A 21,658-nucleotide genomic window follows, 5' to 3' on the forward strand; every position below is an offset into this window, starting at 1 on the left:
CCAGTCATTGTCAACAAAGTGGTCCGCATAAGAACGGACAATGTGGTGTCAATGTATTACATCAACAAGCCGGGGGGGAACAAAGTCTCCCCCCCCCTCGTGGACCTGTCCATCCAGATTTGGGAGTGGGCCGTGCTTCATGGTGTCTGGCTGCTTGCAGTGCACATCCCGGGCCAGCTGAATGTCACAGCAGTTGCCCTCAACCGGCGGACAGTGGTCAGCTACGAGTGGGAGTTGAAGGCGGAGGTCCTCTCAGGGATTTTCTCGCGCTGGGGCACACCGCAGGTGGACCTCTTCGCGGCGAACAAGAAGCTTCCTCTGTATGCCTCCAGAGGGGGGCTGGGAGCCTCCTCTCTTGGGGATGCTCTAGAGATTCCATGGCACAACATGAGAGCTTGCGCCTTCCCGCCTCTGCCTCTGGTTCACCGGGCAATTTGGAAGTTGAAGAACTCTGTGAATTGTTCTCTTCTACTGATAGCCCCGTGGTGGCTGGCAGGTTTTGGTTCTCAGAACTCCAACACCTGTCGGTTTATCCGCCGATCAGGTTACCGGTAACTCCCGATCTTCTCCACCAGGGGGAACAGCAGCTGTGGCACCCCTCCCCACAATCGCTCGGCTTGGCGGCTTGGTGCCTGAGTTCAGGTCTTTAGAGCATCTGAATTTGTCTGCGGATAATATGCGTATTATCCAGGCAGCCAGAAAACCCTCGACCAGATCTCAGTACAAGAGTAAATGGCTCAGGTTCTGTCATTGGTGTCTACAGAAGAAATTGGATCCAAGGGTGGCCACGGTTGACACGGTGTTGTCCTTCGTGTCCTCCCTAGCAGAGTCAGGGGTTCATGTTCTGTCATGCAGGACTTACCTTTCAGCGGTCTCTGCTAATCTTTCTACAGATCAGTGTTCGTACTCTCTGGCTAACCCAGTGGTAAAGAGGCATTTCACTGGTTTATCACGCCTTTACCCTCCAGTTCGTAATCTGCACCCGCAATGGGACCTGAATGTTGTCCTGACGGCGCTGTGCCATAAAGCCTTTGAGCCGATGGCTACTGTGGACCTCAAGTACTTGTCTTGGAAAGTGTCCTTTTTGGTCGCCGTCACATCAGCAAGGAGAGTGAGTGAGCTCCAGGCATTGTCGATGGAGCATCCTTTCTTGGTCTTTCACAAGGACAAGGTAGTCCTTTGAACTAATCCGGCTTTTCTGCCGAAGACAGTGACCGAATTCCATTTGAATCAATCGATCTCCCTACCGGTCTTTTTTCCGAACCCCGCCTCTGAGGCGGAGAGGGTTCTACACTGTCTTGATGTCCAAAGAGCTCTTAAATTCTACCTGGATAGGACTTCCGAGCTTAGGTCTTCTCAACTTTTTGTGACTTTCGGCAACCCTCATGGCAAACAGGCGTCTAAAGCAACTCTTTCTAGGTGGATTTCCGCCTGTATCACGGAGTCTTTCACTGTCCAAAAGCTGAAACCTCCTAAAGGTATTCATGCACACCTGGTGCGGGGCAAGGCAGCTGCGGTTGCTTTCCAGAAGTATGTTCCCTGGGAGTCCATCGCTAGGGCAGCTACTTGGGCCTCTCCATCTGCTTTCTGTAAGCATTACTGCCTCGATATGAGTTCTAGAGCTGATGCTCAGTTTGGTCAGGCTGTGCTGAAGAACCTTTTTCAGTAAGGGGTATTTCCATCCACCCGTAGTTCCTGTAAGGAGTGCTTGGGAATCTCCCACAAGTATGGAGGAAAGGGGATGGGACGTAGGAGTATTACCAGGTTACTCACCGTAGTGACCACCTTACTCCTAGTCCATAGTCCCCTTTCCTACATACGCCCGCCCGCCGTCCCCTCTAATAAGGTTCCTCTGTATTGGTAATGGGTCTCTGACCTGGCAAAGAAAAGGACTGAGGGGCGATGCGCGGGGCGGAGCCAAGGTGGGCGGGGTTACGGCTGCGTGCCGGGCCCCGCGCAGGAAAGAGAGGAAGGACAAATTTTGGGAAAAATTTGGATGCTTTTTACAAAGTGCTCCGGTCCCGTCCCACAGGACGGAGAGATGTCCCACAAGTATGGAGGAAAGGGGACTATGGACTAGGAGTAAGGTGGTCACTACGGTGAGTAACCTGGTAATTTCCAGGTATGCTAGGCTTATCCACTTCATATTTACCATATTCACACTCTGGTCCTATCCACTTGCTCCTTTTAATCTATATCTATCTATCTATTGGAATTTGTATTGTGCACTATCACCAGTGGTATCATGGCGCTGTAGAAGTATACGAGAAAATAGTGCAACAGAAAAAAAAGTAGACCTAAAAGAAATCCGCAAAAAATATACGTTTGAACTATTTTAGATTTAAAAAGGTTAAAATCTGAAATGGCCTTCCACAAATTTTGGAGCGTATTCCAAAGCTTTGGCCCTGTTGCAGAAAAAGCCCAGCCACCACAACAGGTCAGACTGTAACAAGGAACTTTAAAAAGTGATAAACCGGAAGAGCGCAATGCACACTGAGGGCAGTATGGAGTGATCTTCTCTTGACGAGAAAGACAACCTTGCTCATAAAAAGCCCGGTGTATTAAGCAAATTGCTTTGAACTGAACTTGTGCCAAAACGGGGAGCCAGTGTACTTTTCGACAGGCTGATGAGACAGGCTGTCTTTAAGGAATCCCTTTGGCTAAGCGTACTGCAGTAGTTTGTAGAATTTGGAACCAATTCAGATGGCATAAAGGTTGAGCAAGTAACCTGGCATTCCACTAGTCAAGATTGCCATTAATTCTAGCCACGATAACTGAGGCATAATAAGTAGATGGAATACAGCAGATCCCATTCTTAGGTTGTTTCAATTTTAAAAGAACAGCACTGCGGATGGCACTAACCTGTGCCTCAGAGAAAGTGATGTTAACTTTAATGCCAAGATCTTATACCAGTTAAATAGGGTGTGTACCTAGCAAAGATCGACAAACATCAGAAGTCCACAGGGGCTTGGCAGAGGAAGAGACCTACCAGCAGTGCCTCTGCTTTTTGACCATTTAGCTTAAGCCAGTTCAAACTCACCCACTCGATGATGGTCTTAAGGCAAGACCTATGACGGATAGCATTGCTATCACATTCTGGGTCGAGCCTAAAGAGAAGCAGAGTATTATCAGCGTAGGAATAAAAACTGAAGCCATGGGAGTGGATGAGGCTGACTAGGGCTTGATATAAATATTAAAAAGTAAAGGAGAAAGTGCAGAACCTTGAGGAACCCTGCACGTAATAGACTGGAGAAGATTGCATAGGAGACAACGAAACGGATTGGGACTGAGGGAAGAGAAAAGCATGAAACTAGTCCAATACTGTGCCAGAGATACTACATATGTCGCTTCATAAGTGCCACATTTGCGATGGGTTACTATTTTTACCCCTAAACTGATTAATCAGAATGCCAGGCTTTATTTAACTACAAGTTTCTTATAAAGATATTGCAGTTGACATTTGTTTGTTTTTGCAATGTAAACAGTTCTGTATTGACTCGCACCCTTTTCTCCTTTCTGGGTGAAATATAATAATATAAGTCATATTACTACCCATTTGACCATGGTGAGTAGATGCAGTTGCTTGAGTGAACTTAAAGCCGACATTTAATTTGTAATATAGATGAGAACAAACTTTTGGTCTACAATTAAACACCCTTTCAAAGAAGCATGTTTTCAGACACAGTAGCTTCACAAGCCCTTGAAAAGGAGAATATGTTGAATGACTAGGCCTAGAGTGGTGAAGAAACTGAGGCGGCATGCTTGGCGAGCAAAGCAAGAAGCCCTCATCAGCAAAATGGAGATACAGCGACACTGCATATTATGTCGGAATAGATTACCCTAAATCAAAACGCTGATCTAGGAAGAAAGGCAGATTCTTGGGAACATTTTCTGCAACTGGTATGACAGAGGTGAGAGAAACAGATGTCTGAAGCTTGCCATAAGCAAGAACAACATTTAATCAAGTGCAAGTAACAAAGCATATACTGAACAGCAGAAACAAAGAGTGCAAAAGAGAGAGGTAGAGATGGTGAACAAGTGGCCTAGTGCCCTTAGGTCTGCAACACAATAAAACAAAGGAAACTAAAGGGAACAAAGTCCAGTAGCCCTGCTCCACTAGCCAAGTAGGACATGAGAAATATGTTGCATATTGGGACACACTGTCTCTGGTCTCAAGTTACAGAGACTTGAATGTTTGAAATGATGCGAAGCAAAGTCACGGCTATATATGAGAAACTCTGAAGGTAAACAATTATTTATGCTGTGAAAGCCTTTTCTAACTATAGTTCAAGCATAACATTCAATGAGGGCATCTGATGTGCTGGAGGCTCTGAAACATTCTAATTCCGTCTCCAACCTCTTCTCCATCCTAAATTGTGCAGTCATATAGTATTTGTGAAAGCCTGGGAACCCTAGCCCTCCTTTCTCCCTTGGGCGTATAAGGATCCCCCTATTGATCCTGGGCCTCTTGCCAATCCAAATAAGCATAAAGATACTATGCTATGGGGACTTGAGACTGCTAGGTGGAACATTTACATAGAGAGTCTGAAAATACTATGCTGGATAGATTATTTATTTTAATTATGGCCATCCTATACATCGAGAACACTGTTCTCCGCCATTCATTCATATTCCCCCAAAGATGGGAAATGTTGCTTATCCAAAGCAATGACATTTTTCCACACAGCGAAGTGTCATCCATGGCACAGTTCCTCCACCAATGCGAGGCTACTCGAGATGATAGGATCTCAGATTTCAATTTGTTCCCCTTAAATCATGAAATTTTAGTGAATATATCAATCTCCCGAGCCAACTCTGGAAGGGACATTATAAAAACAGAACATCAGTATCACATCACTTGCAAACGGGCATATCTTATGCAAGGATTCGGCCCACAGAATGCCAGCAATACATTGAGTCACTCGGATTTGTGCTGCAAAAGCTTCCATGATAGGAGGAAATAATATTTGCGAAAGATGACATCCCTGTTTAGTTCCTCTCAAAAGCAAAAATGTGCCTGTACATCTGCCATTTACCCCTACTCGCGCTCACCTGGGTGTTATAGTTGACTAACCCCACCTGTAAATATTCTTCACCTAAAGTACCGCTTCTTTGCTTAAGCTCGAGGAACCTACTCCCCTCTTCCTCCAGCCCAGTCAACCCGAGCAAATGTTTTCTCTGCATCTAGGCCTGACAAAGCTGTTGTGAAGCCTCAGCCGGGTGATCTTAGTAGTGAGATGCAGGTGTCTCTGTATACTATCGGAACAAGAGAACATCAGTAGAGAGGTGACCATCGGGCGTTTCATGACCTCGAGTCGGAGGATCCATAGGAAGATGTGGACTTCAGTATCCTAGAGCTAGTAGATTGGGTGCTGAGAGATGCTCAGAGGGAAGAAAGGAGAGGCCCAAAAGGTGAAGGTGAAGGGGACGTCGACTGAAGAACACCAAGGATCATGTCCTTGGAGGAATTGGGTTGCCCGTAGGGGTGAAATAGGAGGTTCCAACAGGGGTGACCAAAGAGGTGTACGTGGAAATCCACCACAAGCCAATGAAAGGTGGAGAAGAAAATAGCAGGTGATGGAAGAGTGAGAGAAGGGGGTTCATCCTGAACCTGATTAAAGAAATTGCAAAGGCCAGAAGGGAAATTAGTGAGGGGTGTCAGATCGAAAGGATGAGTCAGTCAGTCTTGGGGGCATAGCTCAGCCTAGTCAAAGGCAGATTGACTTCAGTTGGCCTCCTCCCATCCTTCCATCATCTCTGGGTGCGTGTCGAAGGCACTGAAGATATATCCCTTCCTGTTTATTCCATGTACCTGAAAACTGGTGCTCTCGAGATGCTGATCCTCTGACTCGCAAGAGATGAGCTACTTGGACAGATCTTGATAAGTTCGAGACTCTCACAAAATAGGTAGCCCATAGAAACCCTGCGGTGCAAAACCAACAAAAGAGCCTGAGGAGCCATGAAGCCCAACTTTCAAATTATCAGAGAAGTTAAGTTTCTTAATAGTCCCTGTTGGGAAAGATTTCTCTTTTTACAGTTTCCTCCTCAACTTTATTGGGCCCACCAACATATCTGTTATTTCATTTGAATTCTAGCTGCTTTTTATGGCGAGTGAGGCCTTTTAGACACTTTCACCTACCCAAATCATTTCATTTGGGGGTGCAATGGGTAGTGTCTCAGGCGCTTAGTGTGGGCAGAGTCTCCAAATTCGTATTTGCTTTCTTTGCGTTGCAGCACAAGCTACCTTAAGTTGAGTGCTGCAGGGATACCTTGTGGAACATTTTCCCTTCTCTATGTGACATTTTAGTAACACTTGTGAAGTGTGCGGAAGTACAGAAAACATTTTGTTAGTGAACAGATCGACTTTTATTTTCAGGTGTACTTCTAGGTACCTTTATTTGTTTACTGCGAGAATTATTTTTTGCATATTGATCAAAATGAATGCCTCTCGTGGTCTAAGCCCTGTTTTTTTGTTCCAACTTGCTTTTTGGCATTCCTGCCTTTTCAGTTGGGATATGGCTATACACTTTTGAGGAAGTACCCTGATCAGTGCTTTGTGTGAATGAAGTGACTCAAACTGGGGTTCTGGACTGTCTGGTACCAATCTGCATCTTGGTGTGTCTGGTTAGTTGGCAGATTGTTGACCATCTAGCTGCCCTTGATTGGCCTGCATCTACTTGCTTGAATGTTGCTAGCCAGCAGTTGCTAAAGCCAACAACTGCATTGTGAACCACTGCGTTCAACTCCACTGGGAAGTCCTGACCCGGGGGCCTGCCTCGCTGGGCACAAAACTTGTCTGAAGCCCTGCTTTACATTTCTGTACTCCCTCAATTCAGAATACCACATCTACAATTGGCCTGCACCTGCCTGGGATTGGGCTAATTGGACTGCACTGCTGCATGGACGCTTTCTAGCTTTGGGGCTTGAAATACTGTGAACAACCTCTCCGCATCGCTGGGTCCTTGCCTACCTGCTGCAGTTGTCCTTAAGCACAAGGAAGGGCCACCAAACGCAAAATCCCACTGCTTTTGATCCTGAGTGCCTGCATACCGCTAAACACCCCAGTTCATTATTTTGTCCAATCTTGTAACAAGTCCACAATAAATATCTTGAACTTAAATAACTCTGTGTCTAGTCTGTCAATTCCAAGTCCATCACATGGCACTTCGTTTCCTGGCTTAAGAATAGTGGTAACGTTTGAGAGGTCCATCAAATCAGCCAATATCTCTTAGTTCCTAAAGTTCTCTTCTTCTTGGGGTGGCTCATCGAAGCTTGGAGCTGGCGATTTCTATCTTTGTAGATTATGCTCACCTTTATTCGCCACCCATGGGCAAGGCTAGCTCCTAAAATTCTCTCGTTCTTTGGGTAGCTCCTCGAAGCTTGGAGCTGGCGATTTCCATCTCTGTAGATCATGTCCACCTTTATTTCCCACCCATGAGCAAGGGCTCTCCCTCGAAGTCTCCTCCCTCTTCCCAGACTGTTAAAAGTATTGAATAGCATAGGTAGGATTGGATCAAAAATATCTGCAAACATTTTCATAAAATGCCAGTGTTAATCCATCTGGGCCTCGAGTCTTATTGGCTTTGTGTTTTTTAGGGATAGGGAGGTTTCATTACAGGAGAGTTGGTTGAAGCCAAATCCATCCAATTTCTTCAGCTGAATTTGGCTGAAAATATATGTGGGGGGGGGACAAGGGTAATAATTAAGGAGATGGGCAGTGGAAGCTGCAGGGTGTTCTTCCCCCTGCACATATTTGCGGCCAAATGGCTTAAAAGAAGAAAATAAAATTGATGGGTTTGGATTCAACCATATCTCCTCAAGTACATTACATAGAACCTGTTTTTTCAATGGCCAGTAAAATCTGTCTCTTCAGTTGGTCTCTCAAGCAGGATGCTCTCAGCCTTTGAAAATTGAGGAACATTGGTCTCATTTAGGTAACCTAGTTGGTCTGTTCTGTGTAAAGGATCTGCCTGATAAAAGTGCCCACATTTCTTTGTTATTTTTATTTGTGATTTGGTTTAGAAATCAAATCTTACACAAGTGGTGTACAATATGTTGGCAACGGCAACATCAATTATAAGCTATACAACAGAAAGAAATGTTAGAAAAAGAAAAGAAAAACAGTAAGAAAAAAGTTAATATGCAATATAAGCATCTATATACTTTACAAAGTTTTAAAAAACGTGTTCGATGCTCGTGTTAATGCAAAGTTATCCCCTGTCATAAATCTATGCCACAATTCCTCACCAAAATAAAAATAATCTGATATCATTTTTTCAAATGAGGTATTTCTTGGGTGCTTAGTTCCTATACAGTAAATGGAGATATGATTTATGGTCTCTAAAACGTCTGGAGCACCACAAATACCGCAAGTTCTTTCACACTCGAAAGGCCCCATCTAGGACATCTTTTATTCGTATATATCATAATTTTTGACTTATTGTAATTCACCAGCAAATCATGGTTAATAGTTCATACAAGTTTCTACATACAAGTTTCTAATTTACTTTGTAGACTAAAATGCGAGGCGGACAACTTGGTAAAGGTTTTTCACAAGTAGCCATTGTATCAAAGTATATAGGCGAGATAAACTCCTCGCTTTCCCTAACCTAACAAGGATTTCCCTTCCTACAAAATGAAGACTAAAGGAAAAAACTCTTTAAAAAAAAAAAAAAAAAAAAAAAAGTTCAACACAAACAATAGTCTTTAAATGAGAATAAAAATCCTTATAACCAGGGTCGGATCCCCTTCCCCAAGCTCAATGCAGGATTTCTGAATAGAGTTCAAATGGTTAAATTCGACTTCAAGAATAAGTTACTTTTTAACATCCAAGTTCTATTTCACTGGACACTTGAATTATATCAGAGTTGAACAAGTAGTTTTCCACCAGCTTCAGTTTATCAAATGAAAAAGCCCTTGCTTCATATTTCCAATGAACGTTCAAAATAGGACTTACTTTCTTTGGGAAAGACAACTGCTTCACAACAAAACACACCAATGTTTTCACCAGGATGGTTTTTACCATAGTTCATCAAACAACTTTAGTGGTCTTGCCAATTTCTATCCACCTTCTTTAGTAATTCAATGTCTTCTTCCTGGTTCACTAACCTGCCAGGATTACCACTTACCTGCAAGGATAAATAAACTCCTACCACCACTTCAAGTACTCCTTGATGAGGTTAACTTCAAGCATTAGTAAAGTCTTCAGCTTTCAACAAGTTTGAGATTCACAACTTCCTTTATAAAGCTACAACACACATTGATGCGGTTTCATTCCACTTATTCTTTTGTCATATGTCTGACAGTTCCCCTTTTCCTGTGATACTTTGGCCAAGGTTTGTTGGTATTGATCTTCAATGTTACCCTCTCTTGACTTTGTCAATGTTGGGTGTAGCTAGGCTTCAATGTTACACCATTTGGGCATTGGCAATGACAGTTCACCATTATCCTCTCATGGCTTTGACAATGTGGGTTAGTCAGGTTTTAGTCTTGCCTTTTCTTGTCTTTGGCAATGTAGAATATGGTTTACTTTTAATCTTGCCCCCTCTTGGCTTTACATCTCTTCTTGTTTCCTCTTTAGATATGTTTAGTAGCAATTATAACATTTAAATTAATTACACACAGCATGCAGTGTCTCATGGAGTGCTCCAGGGTTACATTGACATAGGCCAACTCACCAGTCGTTCCTTGCACGTCTGTGCTCTTCGCTGCTGAGACCTCTTCGGGACTTGCGATCAGAGCTTTTGATGGCTCTGGTTCAGTTTCCCTGTCTCGCGTCTCTCCCGAAAGGAGCCTGCTTTGCTCCTGGCTTCCTCCAGTGGTCGCCAGTCACCAGAGTGAAGAGCAGGGAATGGGAAACTTCTTTCTTCTACAGGGCAGCCTGTCACCTGAACGTTTCCCACTGTGCGACCTCTGCAGTTTGCCCTTCTTATTCCATTTACTCTCTCAGCACCAATTCCCGCTATACAACAGCAGCGGTCCTGGCATCTTCATTTCTCTGCCATGACTTCCACCATGATTTCTAATGACCTGCACCGGAAGGGGCTTTAAATAAACAAAAGGTCCTGCGTAGGGGTGGGACATTAGGAACACTAGACTGCCCATTGCAGTTCTGTGCCTCCAAGCCCCTCTTCCTTCTCCCAGTACGTCGGGTATTATGGGACTTGAAGTCCCTAATGTTTGGGCTTCTTTTAATTTCAAAGTTTTCCGTTTTACAATAGGCAATCAAAACTGTGGGATCATCAGGGAAATGAGTTAATGTATTCTCCCAAGTCCCCTCCCATGTGATCCTCCCTCAGAACACCACCCCCAGGGTCAGAATCTGGAAGCGTCTGCCTTTCCCTGGCCACATGAGAAGGGTACCAGACCAGGGTTTCTGGGATAATCACATCGGATTCATCACAAGACCCAAAGGGGTTTTATCAAAAAACAGATTGTCTGCAAAAGCAAGCCAATGAGTGGCAGAAGATCCCAAATTTACTGCAGAGCCGTTCAGAACGTTCATAGATCCTCAATATCAGAAACTACCAGAAGTACCTGTTCTCCGAACTGGTTCTGTAGAGAGACATGATAACACAGAAACTGTAAGTCGCTGTTCCGATTTGCTTATCGCCTGATGTGCTTTGCACACTGAAGAAAATGCATTGAGAATGGGCGCGTGTGGCTGGCTGACATAGCCCGGAGCGGACATTGGGGGGTGGTGAGAGTTGGTGTGCTGCTGCAAACTGGGACCTTCTGTACTCTCTCCCCATCTGTCACCTCACCCTGGCGGTATCCAGTGATTTTAACGAATAAAAACCCTAGAATTACTTTAATAACAAAGCAATAACGAAAATGAATCGAATAAAAAAAGAAAATCAAACATATATGGTGGGTAACGGGTTAAAACGGTTGGGGAGGGGCTTGGGTGGGTTTCATAGCATAGGGAAACGGGGGGCTTTTTCATTATAGAAGTTTCATTGTAAATGTATTCTCTGTAATTTAATTTGGTAAAATTCGGTAAAATCATAGAACCACCCTGGTGTGGTGCAGTTCGTTGTGGTGCATTGCAGTGCAAATATCTTGGAAACCGTACATCCTAGTACCTGGACCTTGAGTTTTGTTCCTCATCTCAGGAACCGGTCCTTTTACAACCACATTGATGTTTCGCCGATTTCAGGCAAGTCTCATGTGTGAAGGTGCTGAAATCTGGGGAAAGGTGTGGGGTGTCCACATGTCATGTAGCCAGTAATGTCCACAGGGTCCAAACAGATAACTGCAAAATCGGGTGCAGATTGGAGAAACAGTGTGGAATTGTATAAGGAACAATGCTTCGCCAAGCCACAAACCCAGAAACAAATTTTGACTTGTGCAGAAATCCAGGGAATGGGGTGGGGTGTCCAAATGTCATGTAGCCAGTATTGTCCCGAAGGTCCTAACATGCAAAATGTGGTGCAGATTGGTGAAACGGTGTGGAATTTTATATGAAACAACGCTTAGCCACAAATCCCACCACAAAACAGTTTGACTTTTATATTTATTTATTTTATTTGTTCATTTATAGCAGCGCACAAAGCCTGTGGGCATCTAGGTGCTAGTTACAGGCAAACGGACAAAAGTGGAGACATGGTGGGGAAGTCGGGAGGGAGGTTAGTTGAAAAGCAAAGTTTTTATATGCTTTCGGATGACAGTGTAGGAGGGTTTGCCTCTCAAGTGAGTGTGAATCTTGTCCAAAGTGACGGTGCCCAGACTGGAAAGCTGGATCCCCCATCTTTTGAGTACTTTAATCTTGGTACGACCAAACAGTGTCTGTAGGCATATCTTGTGAGTCTTTCTGAGATGTGATTTTTGAGTTTGTGTGCGAGATATCTCAGTGTGTCGTTGGAAAGACATCGATGGGTAGGGGAGAGAATTTTGAAGTTGATTCTGTACTTGACTGGGAGCGAGTGGTCTGCTTTTCTAGCACCAGATATATGGTCCTGTTTTCCAATGTCAATGGAAGCTCCGAGTGCATTGTTTTGAGTTGTTTGTTGCTTGCTGAGGTTCTTCTCAGAGGTGCTGCAGAGTAAGGGGTTGCAGTAGTAAGTTTCGAGTCTACCAGTGCCTGGGCAACTTCCAGGCGATTAGTGGTAGAGAGGAGGGGTTTGCTGGCGTTGATCATTTTGAGAGAATATATATTGTGGCTGTAATGATGAATGATTTGTACTCCTGGGGTAGGTTCTTCAAGCGGACAGGAGGCCCAATAAGTAAAAGTTCTGTTTTTTTTCATCATTGAAGCAGAGGCTGCGTGTAGCCATCCAAGATCGGATGGTTTAGTAGATTTCGTTGATTCCGAGTGTGTCTTTCCTGTGGTCGCCGGAGGGGGGAGGGGATACGAATTCGGGTGTCAGCGTAGTTTGTGTACGATATTCCCAGGGTGTCAAAGTGGTCTAAAAGTGGCTTGGTGTACACATTGTACGAGGTGGGGGACACGCATGAGCCTTGGGGTACTCCGCAAGAGTTGGGTGTGGGGGTGGCAGTGGGTTTTTTCAGGAGCGGTGAGATCCAGGATTCCTTCATTGCAAGTGGGACGGAGCAGGTTGCGAAGGAAGAGTTGATGATTGCAGCAATGAGAGGGATCAAAGGGATAAGAGCATTCTTTGAGCAGGGATGCTTGAAATGTGTCCCCCTAGCAGTGGGATGGTTTAAGCCTGCAATGTTTGCGAGGACACTGATGCTGATAGGTTAGAACGTAAAAAGAGGTATGTCTTCCCAAGTTGGGCAAGGTGGAAGGCAAGCCACAGATAGCATGGCTGGTTTAGCTTGAATTTTAGATTGAAGCTGTGTCATTTTGCTTGTAAAGGTGTCTTGGATCTTATTACACCAGGCATTGTCTTTTAGGATGTCATCCGGTGGGGAGAGGGGGGTTTCTAGCTCACGGAGAATGGAGAAGAGTTTGCATGAGCTGGATGAGCGTTTGCGACTATCATTGTAGATGGTGGCTTTGGAGGTAAAGATAAGCTGTTTGTATTGGAGCAGCAGCTTAGAGAGGTGGCCCTTGTTGGTAGAGGAGGGAGATTTGTGACAGGTACTCTCAGCCGTTATCTTCGCAGTACATGCAGGGCGAAGGTCTGGGTTGAACCAGGAGTTAGTGGGTCGGGTTCTTAGATTTCTTTGCTTTGAGAGGTGCAAGGTGGTCGATGGTAGTAGGATGTTGTAGTGGTTCACTAATGCAGTTGGGCCTTGTGTGGGGGGGGGGGAGAGGTGAGTTGATGAGCGGGGTAATATTTGCACTGGTCACGTTGCGTGCACTGCCGGCCATAATGGTGCTAGGTGGAGCGCCTGGCTTGGTATATTTGCTGGTGAAGGGTATGGTGAAAGTGATAGTATGGTGGTCTGACTAGGGGCATGGTTTGTTGGATAGGATGAAGATGTTACACTTTGATCTACTAGCCAGTCAAGTGTACGGCCATAGGAGTGTGTAGGTTCTGTAATAATTTGGGTGCATCCAAGGCCGACAGGGAGGTAGCTATGGCAGTGGCGTCTGTGTCGTTAGGGTCACTGAAGCCCAGGTTGAGGTTGTCTAGTACCAGAAGTTGTGTGGATGGCTTGAGGTTGAGGTGATAAGTTGGGTACAGTCTCCTTCGAAGGATGCAATCGGGCCTGGTGGGCAGTATAGGAGAAGCATTGTGAGCGTGTTGTTTTGAGAGCATCTGAGCTTGGCCGAGAGGGATTCACAGTTGGGGATCGCTGTTGAATTAGATGTGTACAGCGAGAGGTCATGTTTGAAGATACAGGCAACTCCTCCTCTTCTTTCTGCCCTATCACACTGGAGGATGGCATAACCTGTAGTGACAGCGATGGAGAGTTGGGCCCGCTGTGGGGGAGAGCCAGGTCTCAGTAACGGCTAGGATGTCGAGGTCATCATCAGCAGTGATGAGATCCAGGATTTCCTGAGGTTGGACCGTGATTCACCTAATGTTGAGGAGGGCACAGAATAGGGGTGAGTTATGGTGGGTAGGATGCCGATGGGGGTATCCCTGGTTTGTGGGGTGTTGAGCGTGTGGTTCTCGGCTGTGTATTAGATTGGGGTGCATTAGGTGTAGTCCCCAGTGGGGGAGTAGAGATGTGGTAGGGGTATGTCACATGGTGTGGTCCTGTATTGCATGCTGGCATTTCGGACTCTGATGTCCGGCGGTGTATAGTGTAATGTTGTCCTGCACTGCAGGCACTAATTTCTTGTTACGATATCCGGTGGGTGTGCCCTTCTAGATGTGAGTGTAGATTTGTTGACGGATATTGACTTGTAGTCTGGCATAACAGGATGACTAAGTGCGTGGGTGCAAAGGTATGGCTGTTGGCTGTGCTGAATGGAAGCGACGTAGGTACAGCGCCTCGTCTTGGAGGGCTTAGTGTATGTTTCTGGTGCTTTCTTCTTTATTTTTACATAAGGAAGCAGTGCTTTGTTCCCACCAGGTGTGACATGGGGAGAGTGACCCTTTTGGATGTGGACTCCCTCGGAGTTGGTTGGAGTATGATGTTGCAGTGCAGTCCAGAGGCATGAGGGCAAGGACATGGGTTTAGGTATGTGGCAGTGAAGCTTGACGGGCGGCTGCTCCATGGCAATGAGTATGGTGCGAGTGGGCGTCCCTAACATAGGGGTGCATGTGTTGAGTGGGTTTGCTGAAGCGAGTGATGTGCTGGAGGTTTCTAGCAGTGTGGTGGGATTAGGTGAGAGGGCAGTCTGAGCGACCGTTCTAGTCACGAGGTTGTATTCCTAACAGAGTAGGGAGGAAGCGGGTGGGCGGCTGAAGATTGCCTACACATGCGGGCTTAACCGTAGTGGCGATCAGAGGTTTATGCTTAATGAAACCTGAAGTAAGCAGTGGCAAGAAAAGGTAGGTGGAGGCAGTTGGGAGAAGGAGCGAGTAGGAGATCCCAAGTAAGCCAAATCATGAGCTTCTACAACATTGAACGCAGTAAGCTTACCTGTGAAGGCAGAGTGGACGGCAGACAATGGAGGATCTTTGGAGGGCTGTGGTGACTCGACGTGACAACCCTTCACCGGCAGAGACCGGCAGAGACAATCTCCATCGGCAAGATTGCAGCAAGTCTTTAATAGAGGCTGCACACTTGTCTTTGGATTCAGTCCACTTCATAATCAGGTGTTCAGGCCTGTGCGGGAGAGCCCAAACTGTTGCACAGAAGAAAGAGAACGCCAAAGAAACGCCAGAAACCCAGGGAAGAAGAGCAACGAGAAGATGGTGTCATGAACCTTCACAACAGACAGGGCACACCCACACATAGCCTTAGGAACAGGCAGGACACTGTGGGCAAAGCCTGGACTCTAAGGTTTGCCAGTTTGCCAAAGCACCCATTGGGAACTATTGGTAGCCCCCACCAACATGGCCGCCAAGTTGGGATAGGAGGTGGAACCTAAGATGGCCTCCAGATGGCTCATGTTACTGATTTCCATGGTGGTCTAGTGTTACAGGGTGCAGTCGGAGGCTATAAAACCACGCCTCAGGCCACAGGTTTAACGTTTCGTCTGCTTCCAGGATAAGGAGTGTGATGTTTACCACTCCCTCCGTTCGCATGCACAGGTTTCTGTTTACCGGCTGCATCCCAGAATCTTCACTCACCTGGTATCTCGCTTCTGAAGACTCATGCAATCCGCTTATACTCCGAACGCCCTGCTGACCAATGAACTCAACTGATTGTGTCTGGGAAGTAGAACTCTGCATCGGTCTTCACTGCAGTAGCTCTTCATTCCTACAGTGCAGAAAACAAATAGTAAGCGTTCCTTTCTGCATATCAACGCTCCCCTGATCTTCCCCTGCAAATCGGCTTACCTTTGATTAAAAGTTATCGTTCTGTGCCTGCTACTGCTCCGGTGTTCTCCCAACACCATGGCTCCAATGGAACACGGGAACTCCGACCTGCAAAAGACAAACCAAGACAATTAGTCAGGACAAGAAACAAGATACAGGACTGCACCAGCACTACGTGTGCACTACAGCGCTGCAAGCTGCTAGCTGCTAGCAAAGCATGAAAGGACATTTGTAGTGCTGCAAACTGCTAGCATAGCTGGATAAGTACACTCATAGCACTACACAAACACCCTCCAGGCATCACGTGCGCCGCAGCTGGTCTGGGCTTTCCCCTTCCAGTGAAGCAACTGGATTGGATGCTAAACTGGTGATTTCGGTGTTCAGCCTACGTTTCAACGGTGAGAAACTTTGTTTGGCACCAGGTAGCAAACCTCTGGAAATCACAGAATGGAGGTGAGGGGAGAGTTGAAGGACACACACTGAAATCTGTCACTTGTTTGCCCTTAGGTCTCATCCAAGCCGTGCCATAGTAACTACTACTGGGTCCAGGAAATCATACCGGGCCACTCCCAACTGCACCGGTCACTGGGCTATTGCCATTCAGTGCACAGTTGGAAGGGAGTGGTCTGGATCACATTGTCATCCCATCCCATTGCAGAGAGGGAATGCTCCAGACAGTCCAGACCAGGCGCTCCTGCAGGGCACCAGAGGGAAGCGTTACAGATGGCACCTCTATGGATGGTCTACAACAAAATGGGTGGTCCAATCCAAATACCTTGCCATGGTCATGTCTTCTCGTCTGCGTGCGTGTGTCGTACCGCCTTGGTCTGGTGGCAGGCAGGGCTTGGTCCCAACTCTGGTGTTGAGGTGAGGGATATGTATATCCATTGATATAAAGGGTAAACAATATTGGGGCCAAGATGCAGTTACCACATTTCGAAGGGACTGCGTCCTCCGTTGTATTCCACATCTATGTCAGTTGTGTCCCACAGCTGTGCACTTCGGAAACTTTTCAGCAGAGGGCGTCCTGCATTGATGGCATTGATCTCATGTCCCTCGAAGGCCTCTGTCGAGGGTCGATGTCACCGGATGTTATATATAGGACGCACGGCGCCCGTTGCCTCAGTTCCGTTTTTTCCGACAGCGAACATGTTAGCTCTGTGAAACCCGGCGCGCCTTGTGGATTCTTAGAATCTCTGATGTCTATTTCTTCGACCCTTCTGACTCCAAGGTCCGGGTTTAAGACTTGCCGGGACTCCAAGTCCAAGATGCCGTTGACTGACCTGCACCGTATTTGCTTATGGTGCCTGGGTGAGTCGCACGACACCAACGACTGCTCCAAATGCCATTCTCTTACAGCCAAGGCCTTTCGTGAAAGGAAGGGGAAGCTCCGTGCAGGTAAGCCTTTGAAAAAGTCCTGCAAGACCGGATCGAAGTCTAGGGTTTCCACCGACGACTCGAGGGGCGACTCTCCGCGTTGGGAGGAAGCTCGAGGTTCTTGGTCCCGGAGTGGTTCCCACCATTCCTCCTCTTCGCGGCACTCTCAGAAGCGCCGCCACCGGTCGCCTTCCCCGTCCTCTTCGGAGGATGGTGCTGTGCGTATGGTCACCTGTCCCTCGAAGTCCTCGACACCGGAGGAGTGGCCGGTGTTTAAAGAACAAATTATAGCTATTTTTCAGTCGCAAGGCACGGTTCCTGTCACGCCTTCCCACAAAGCCGGCAGAGAACGCTCTCGATCTGCGGCTCGCACGCCTTCGGGCTCGGGCTCGGCTCGCTATTCGCATCGGGAGCCCTAGAGGTCCCGTGCGGACAAGAGCAGTCACAAGAGCCGTGCGTCCAGGTCTCGGTCCTCGCCCCCAGTGAGACCGGAGCAGCCTGTGGAGGTACCGATGCCGGTGGCGACTCGTTCGACGCCGGTCCAGTCAGACTCGGACAATGCTGTTCCATCCTATCAGCCCACGCCTGTAGCGGCGTCCATCGGGGCGGATTCTGGCGTCGAAGCCTTCGGCGGTCTTGACGTCTATGTTTACGATGCCCTCGGCGTCAAGGCTCTTGGCGCCCTCGGCGCCTTCAGCTTTTATTGGGCGTACTGTGTCTGAGGAGTTTCCTAAGGCTTCCTCTACATCTAAGACTGACTTTTTGAGACTGACATTACTTGAACTCTGTATTGATCACATTATAGATGGTTTATAGTGCAATTTATCTCTTAATATTGAGAAGAGCATCATGGACACTTTAGATTCATAAACTGAAGGCTCATATTCCATACTGGTATTTTTCTAATGAGTACTGTTTCGCCTCCACCTTATACTGTTTACACTTATGAAGACTTACATTGCATATTTTGCACCTTCTATTGAGAAGTACGTTTTTGGCACTACAAATTGCAGGGACACATTCTGTATTTGCACTCTCATATTGGGAACTATACTGTTTGCACTTTATACTGTTTTACACCATTAATGGTTTATATTGCACTCTGAACTTCATAGTGAGAACCTGGTTGGAAATGTATAAAGATATAGATCAGACTGGGAACAGAGCATGTTATTTCTAATAAAAGCTATATAGATAGCTAAAGGTTATCTGGATTTTGTGGCTGAGAAACTGATACAAATTGTAAATAGTAAGTTAGTAGTAACCGCTCTCTAGGAATAGAATGGCTCCTAAATTAAGATCACAGAAAGGGAGAAGAAATAGTTATCAAAACTACTTCCAATGGGGCTACGGTAAAACGAACTACTAGGTCAAATGCAAAAGTAATGCGGGAAAATGACTTGGACAAATTTGGAACAAACTAAAATTTCGGATTACCTAACTAAAAAGAAGGAAGGGAAGGAAGACTTTAACGAAGAGTTAGCCCAACACTCGGGGAACAGTACAGTAATAGATAATAATTCCCTTCTACATCTCTAAGTATTTTCAGCGCCATTCAATGGGTCAGCCTTCAGGCCACCCAAGTAAGGAGGATAGAACTCTATCAAATATGCAGCACGAATATCGTAGACTCTATGGGGCTGGTCAGTAATGAGGAAAGAATACATCATGAGAGAAGTTTCGAGAGTTTGGCTGATATGAATAATGTAATTGGACTAATGTATCTATCACGCCGGATTTAGAAAAATTAGTGAGCGATAACGTTAGATGAAGATAATTAATCTTGGTGTGGTTCGGATTTAGAGGTAGATAGTACGCTCAGTTTAAATGGAAAAATTGATTTTTTAACTACCGTAGACATTCTTTTAAACGTTTGTAGCAAGATGAATGAGCAGCTGATGTTGAAAGAATTGGTGCTGAAGGAAAATCAGCAAAAATTATCCAAAGAATTCAATGTAAGCTCACATGAACAAAAGGAAGATTAATTCAGTGAACTATGCCTATTGATAAATGAAGATCAGGCTAATAATATAGTGGAAAACACTGATGTACCAGAGCAACAGATTTTGACCTCTCATTTGGAAAATAGCAGAGTGGTTTAGAGTTTATTTATTCGTATTTTTAAAGCGCACAACAGCCCGTGGGCATCGTGGTGCTGTTGAATATAAAACATTAGGTTGGTTACAAAGGAAGGCTGATAATTACAAGGCAGTTTGCTTTACAGGCGCATAATTAGTTAAATAAGCTGGCAGTATAGACATCAAAACGTTGAGGTACAGTTAATGTCAGTGGGGGGAGGGCGAGGATACAGGTTTTGTGAAAAGTGTGGTTTTGAGGGATTTACGAAAGGAGTACAGAGAGGGTTCAGCTCTGAGACAGGTGGGGAGGTCGTTCCAGAGCTTGGGTGCTATGTGTGGGAAGCCAATGCCGCCAGCTTTATGGTGGGAACTTGGCGTTGGTTGGCATGGTGGCTTCTTTTAGGACGGACGGAAGATTTCCTGGTTATGGTTTCTGATAAACCTTGGATGCACGCTTGACTCTGACCTAACACCCTCGCGCCAAGTCAGCAACGTCTCAAAGTCAAGCAACTACCACCTTAAAACCTTTAGCCGCATCTTTCCATATCTCTCCTTTCCTAACAGACTCTCTGCGGTCCAATCAATTGTTATATCAAGACTCGACTACGCAAACCCCCTCTACCCCGGACTCCACGCATACCAACTGAATAAACTTCAAAGGGCACAAAACGCTGCAGCCAAACTGCTACTTGCGCTCGGCCTTAGAGACCACATCTCCCCGGCCCTTAAGACTCTGCACTGGCTTCCAGTCGAACGAAGGGCGACCTTCAAAACCTTATGCATCTCCCATCGAGCAGTGCATAAAACCGGACCTCGATATCTTCAAAACAAGCTAAAACCCTATCACCCTCAACGCACCCATCAAGCTCCGCCGGCCTCTTAGTCATCCCTAAAACAAACTCAGTCAGGTTAGGCAGATCATCATTTTCAGCCTTGGCCCGCACACTGTGGAACGCACTCCCACACCACATCCGCCTTACTGAGGATCTAATTTCTTTCCGCAAACTGCTGAAAACCTGGCTCTTCCCCTAGAACCGACCCGTACGCGAAATGACCCAAACAGAATAAAAGCACCTCAATGACACCAACCCAACAAACTACCAGATGTGAGAAATCGACATCTAATAACCACTAATATAAACTGAAAAGACAAACAGAATAGAACGAGTAAAGTAGAGCAAAGCAGTGAAGTGAATAATAAGAATAAATCGTACAAAAACAGATTTAAATCAATGAAATGGATATAATGCCTGATGAATGAATGGAGTGGATGAAATCGTTAGAACCGACGAAACATGTGAAACGGATAAATACGCTGAGCGGATGAATGCGGTGAGCAGATGAGTGTGTAGATCGGATTAGTGTGTAGATATGAGGAGTGTATAGAACGGATAATTATGTTGAACGGATCAGTGTGTAGAGCGGCTGGATGTGAAGAATGGATGAATGCGTAGGTCAGATAAGTGCGTAAGTACAGAGTTGTGCGTAGAATGCAGAAGTGCGTAGAGCAGATGAGTGTGTAGACTGAGTGACTGCGAAAGAATGTGTAGAACGCTGGGAAGATGAGTGTGTAGAGCGGATGAGTGTATAGATGAATATGTAGAACAGGATATTGCTGTTAAATGCCCGGAAAGTGATGCTGTTAAATGCCCGGAAAGTGATGAGTACATAAAGCGGATGAGTGCTGGGAGCAGAAGAGCACGGGGCGGGGATGAGCACGGGGAGCAGATAAGCACGGGGAACGGATGCATAGATGCATTGAGCGGGTGAGTGCGGGGAGCGGGTGGGTGCGGAGAGGGGATTAATGCGTAATGCGTGTAAGGGCATAAGGCGATGAAGTGGCTGGAGCGAAGGAGTACCGTGCCACGAGCAAAGGATTGCCTGGAACAAACCGATGTGCCACGTAGAGCAGACGAGTTGCGTAGAACGGATGATGATGTTGGGCTTGCGTGGTCCAGACTCGTGAGCGCGGGGCAGTCTGGAGCGCGCGGGACGGACTAGATCGCGCAGAGCGAACTGGAATGCATGAGTGCGTGGAGCGGACCGGAATGTTGGGAACAGACTGGGTGCATGGAGTGGATTGGGTGCATGGAACGGATGTTGTGAAGTACAATGGATAGTTGGAATGCTGAAAACATTCGAATGATCACATAACCCACCATACGCTTAATCTCTCCTTTACACCACCACTCAACTAGAACACAGAGATACTATGACACCATTCGGTCTAACTGTTCTCATACCTACAACCGCCACATACTCCACATCACTATGTAAACACTACTGGTTTCACACCCCCAGCCAAGCGTACTCCTCAGGCCTAACGCAGCCACATCCGGTCTGGATAAATCCTGCCAGAACGAACATATATTCCTGACCCCTCAATCACCACACCTATCGCTAAGAAGCAGCTAT

At 46.2% G+C, this 21,658-nt stretch overlaps 1 protein-coding gene across 6 annotated transcripts in view; it reads left to right on the top strand.

Annotated features, from left to right (window-relative positions):
* Positions 1 to 21,658, top strand: part of LOC138528623 (serine/threonine-protein phosphatase 2A 65 kDa regulatory subunit A alpha isoform) — a 1,423,294-nt gene that overhangs the window by 260,254 nt on the left and 1,141,382 nt on the right. The gene's annotated exons all lie outside the window — the stretch shown is intronic.

The sequence above is a fragment of the Ambystoma mexicanum genome, chromosome 1q (genome assembly GCF_040938575.1).
Source record: "Ambystoma mexicanum isolate Mex_15411 chromosome 1q, UKY_AmexF1_1, whole genome shotgun sequence".
Classification (NCBI taxonomy): domain Eukaryota; kingdom Metazoa; phylum Chordata; class Amphibia; order Caudata; family Ambystomatidae; genus Ambystoma; species Ambystoma mexicanum.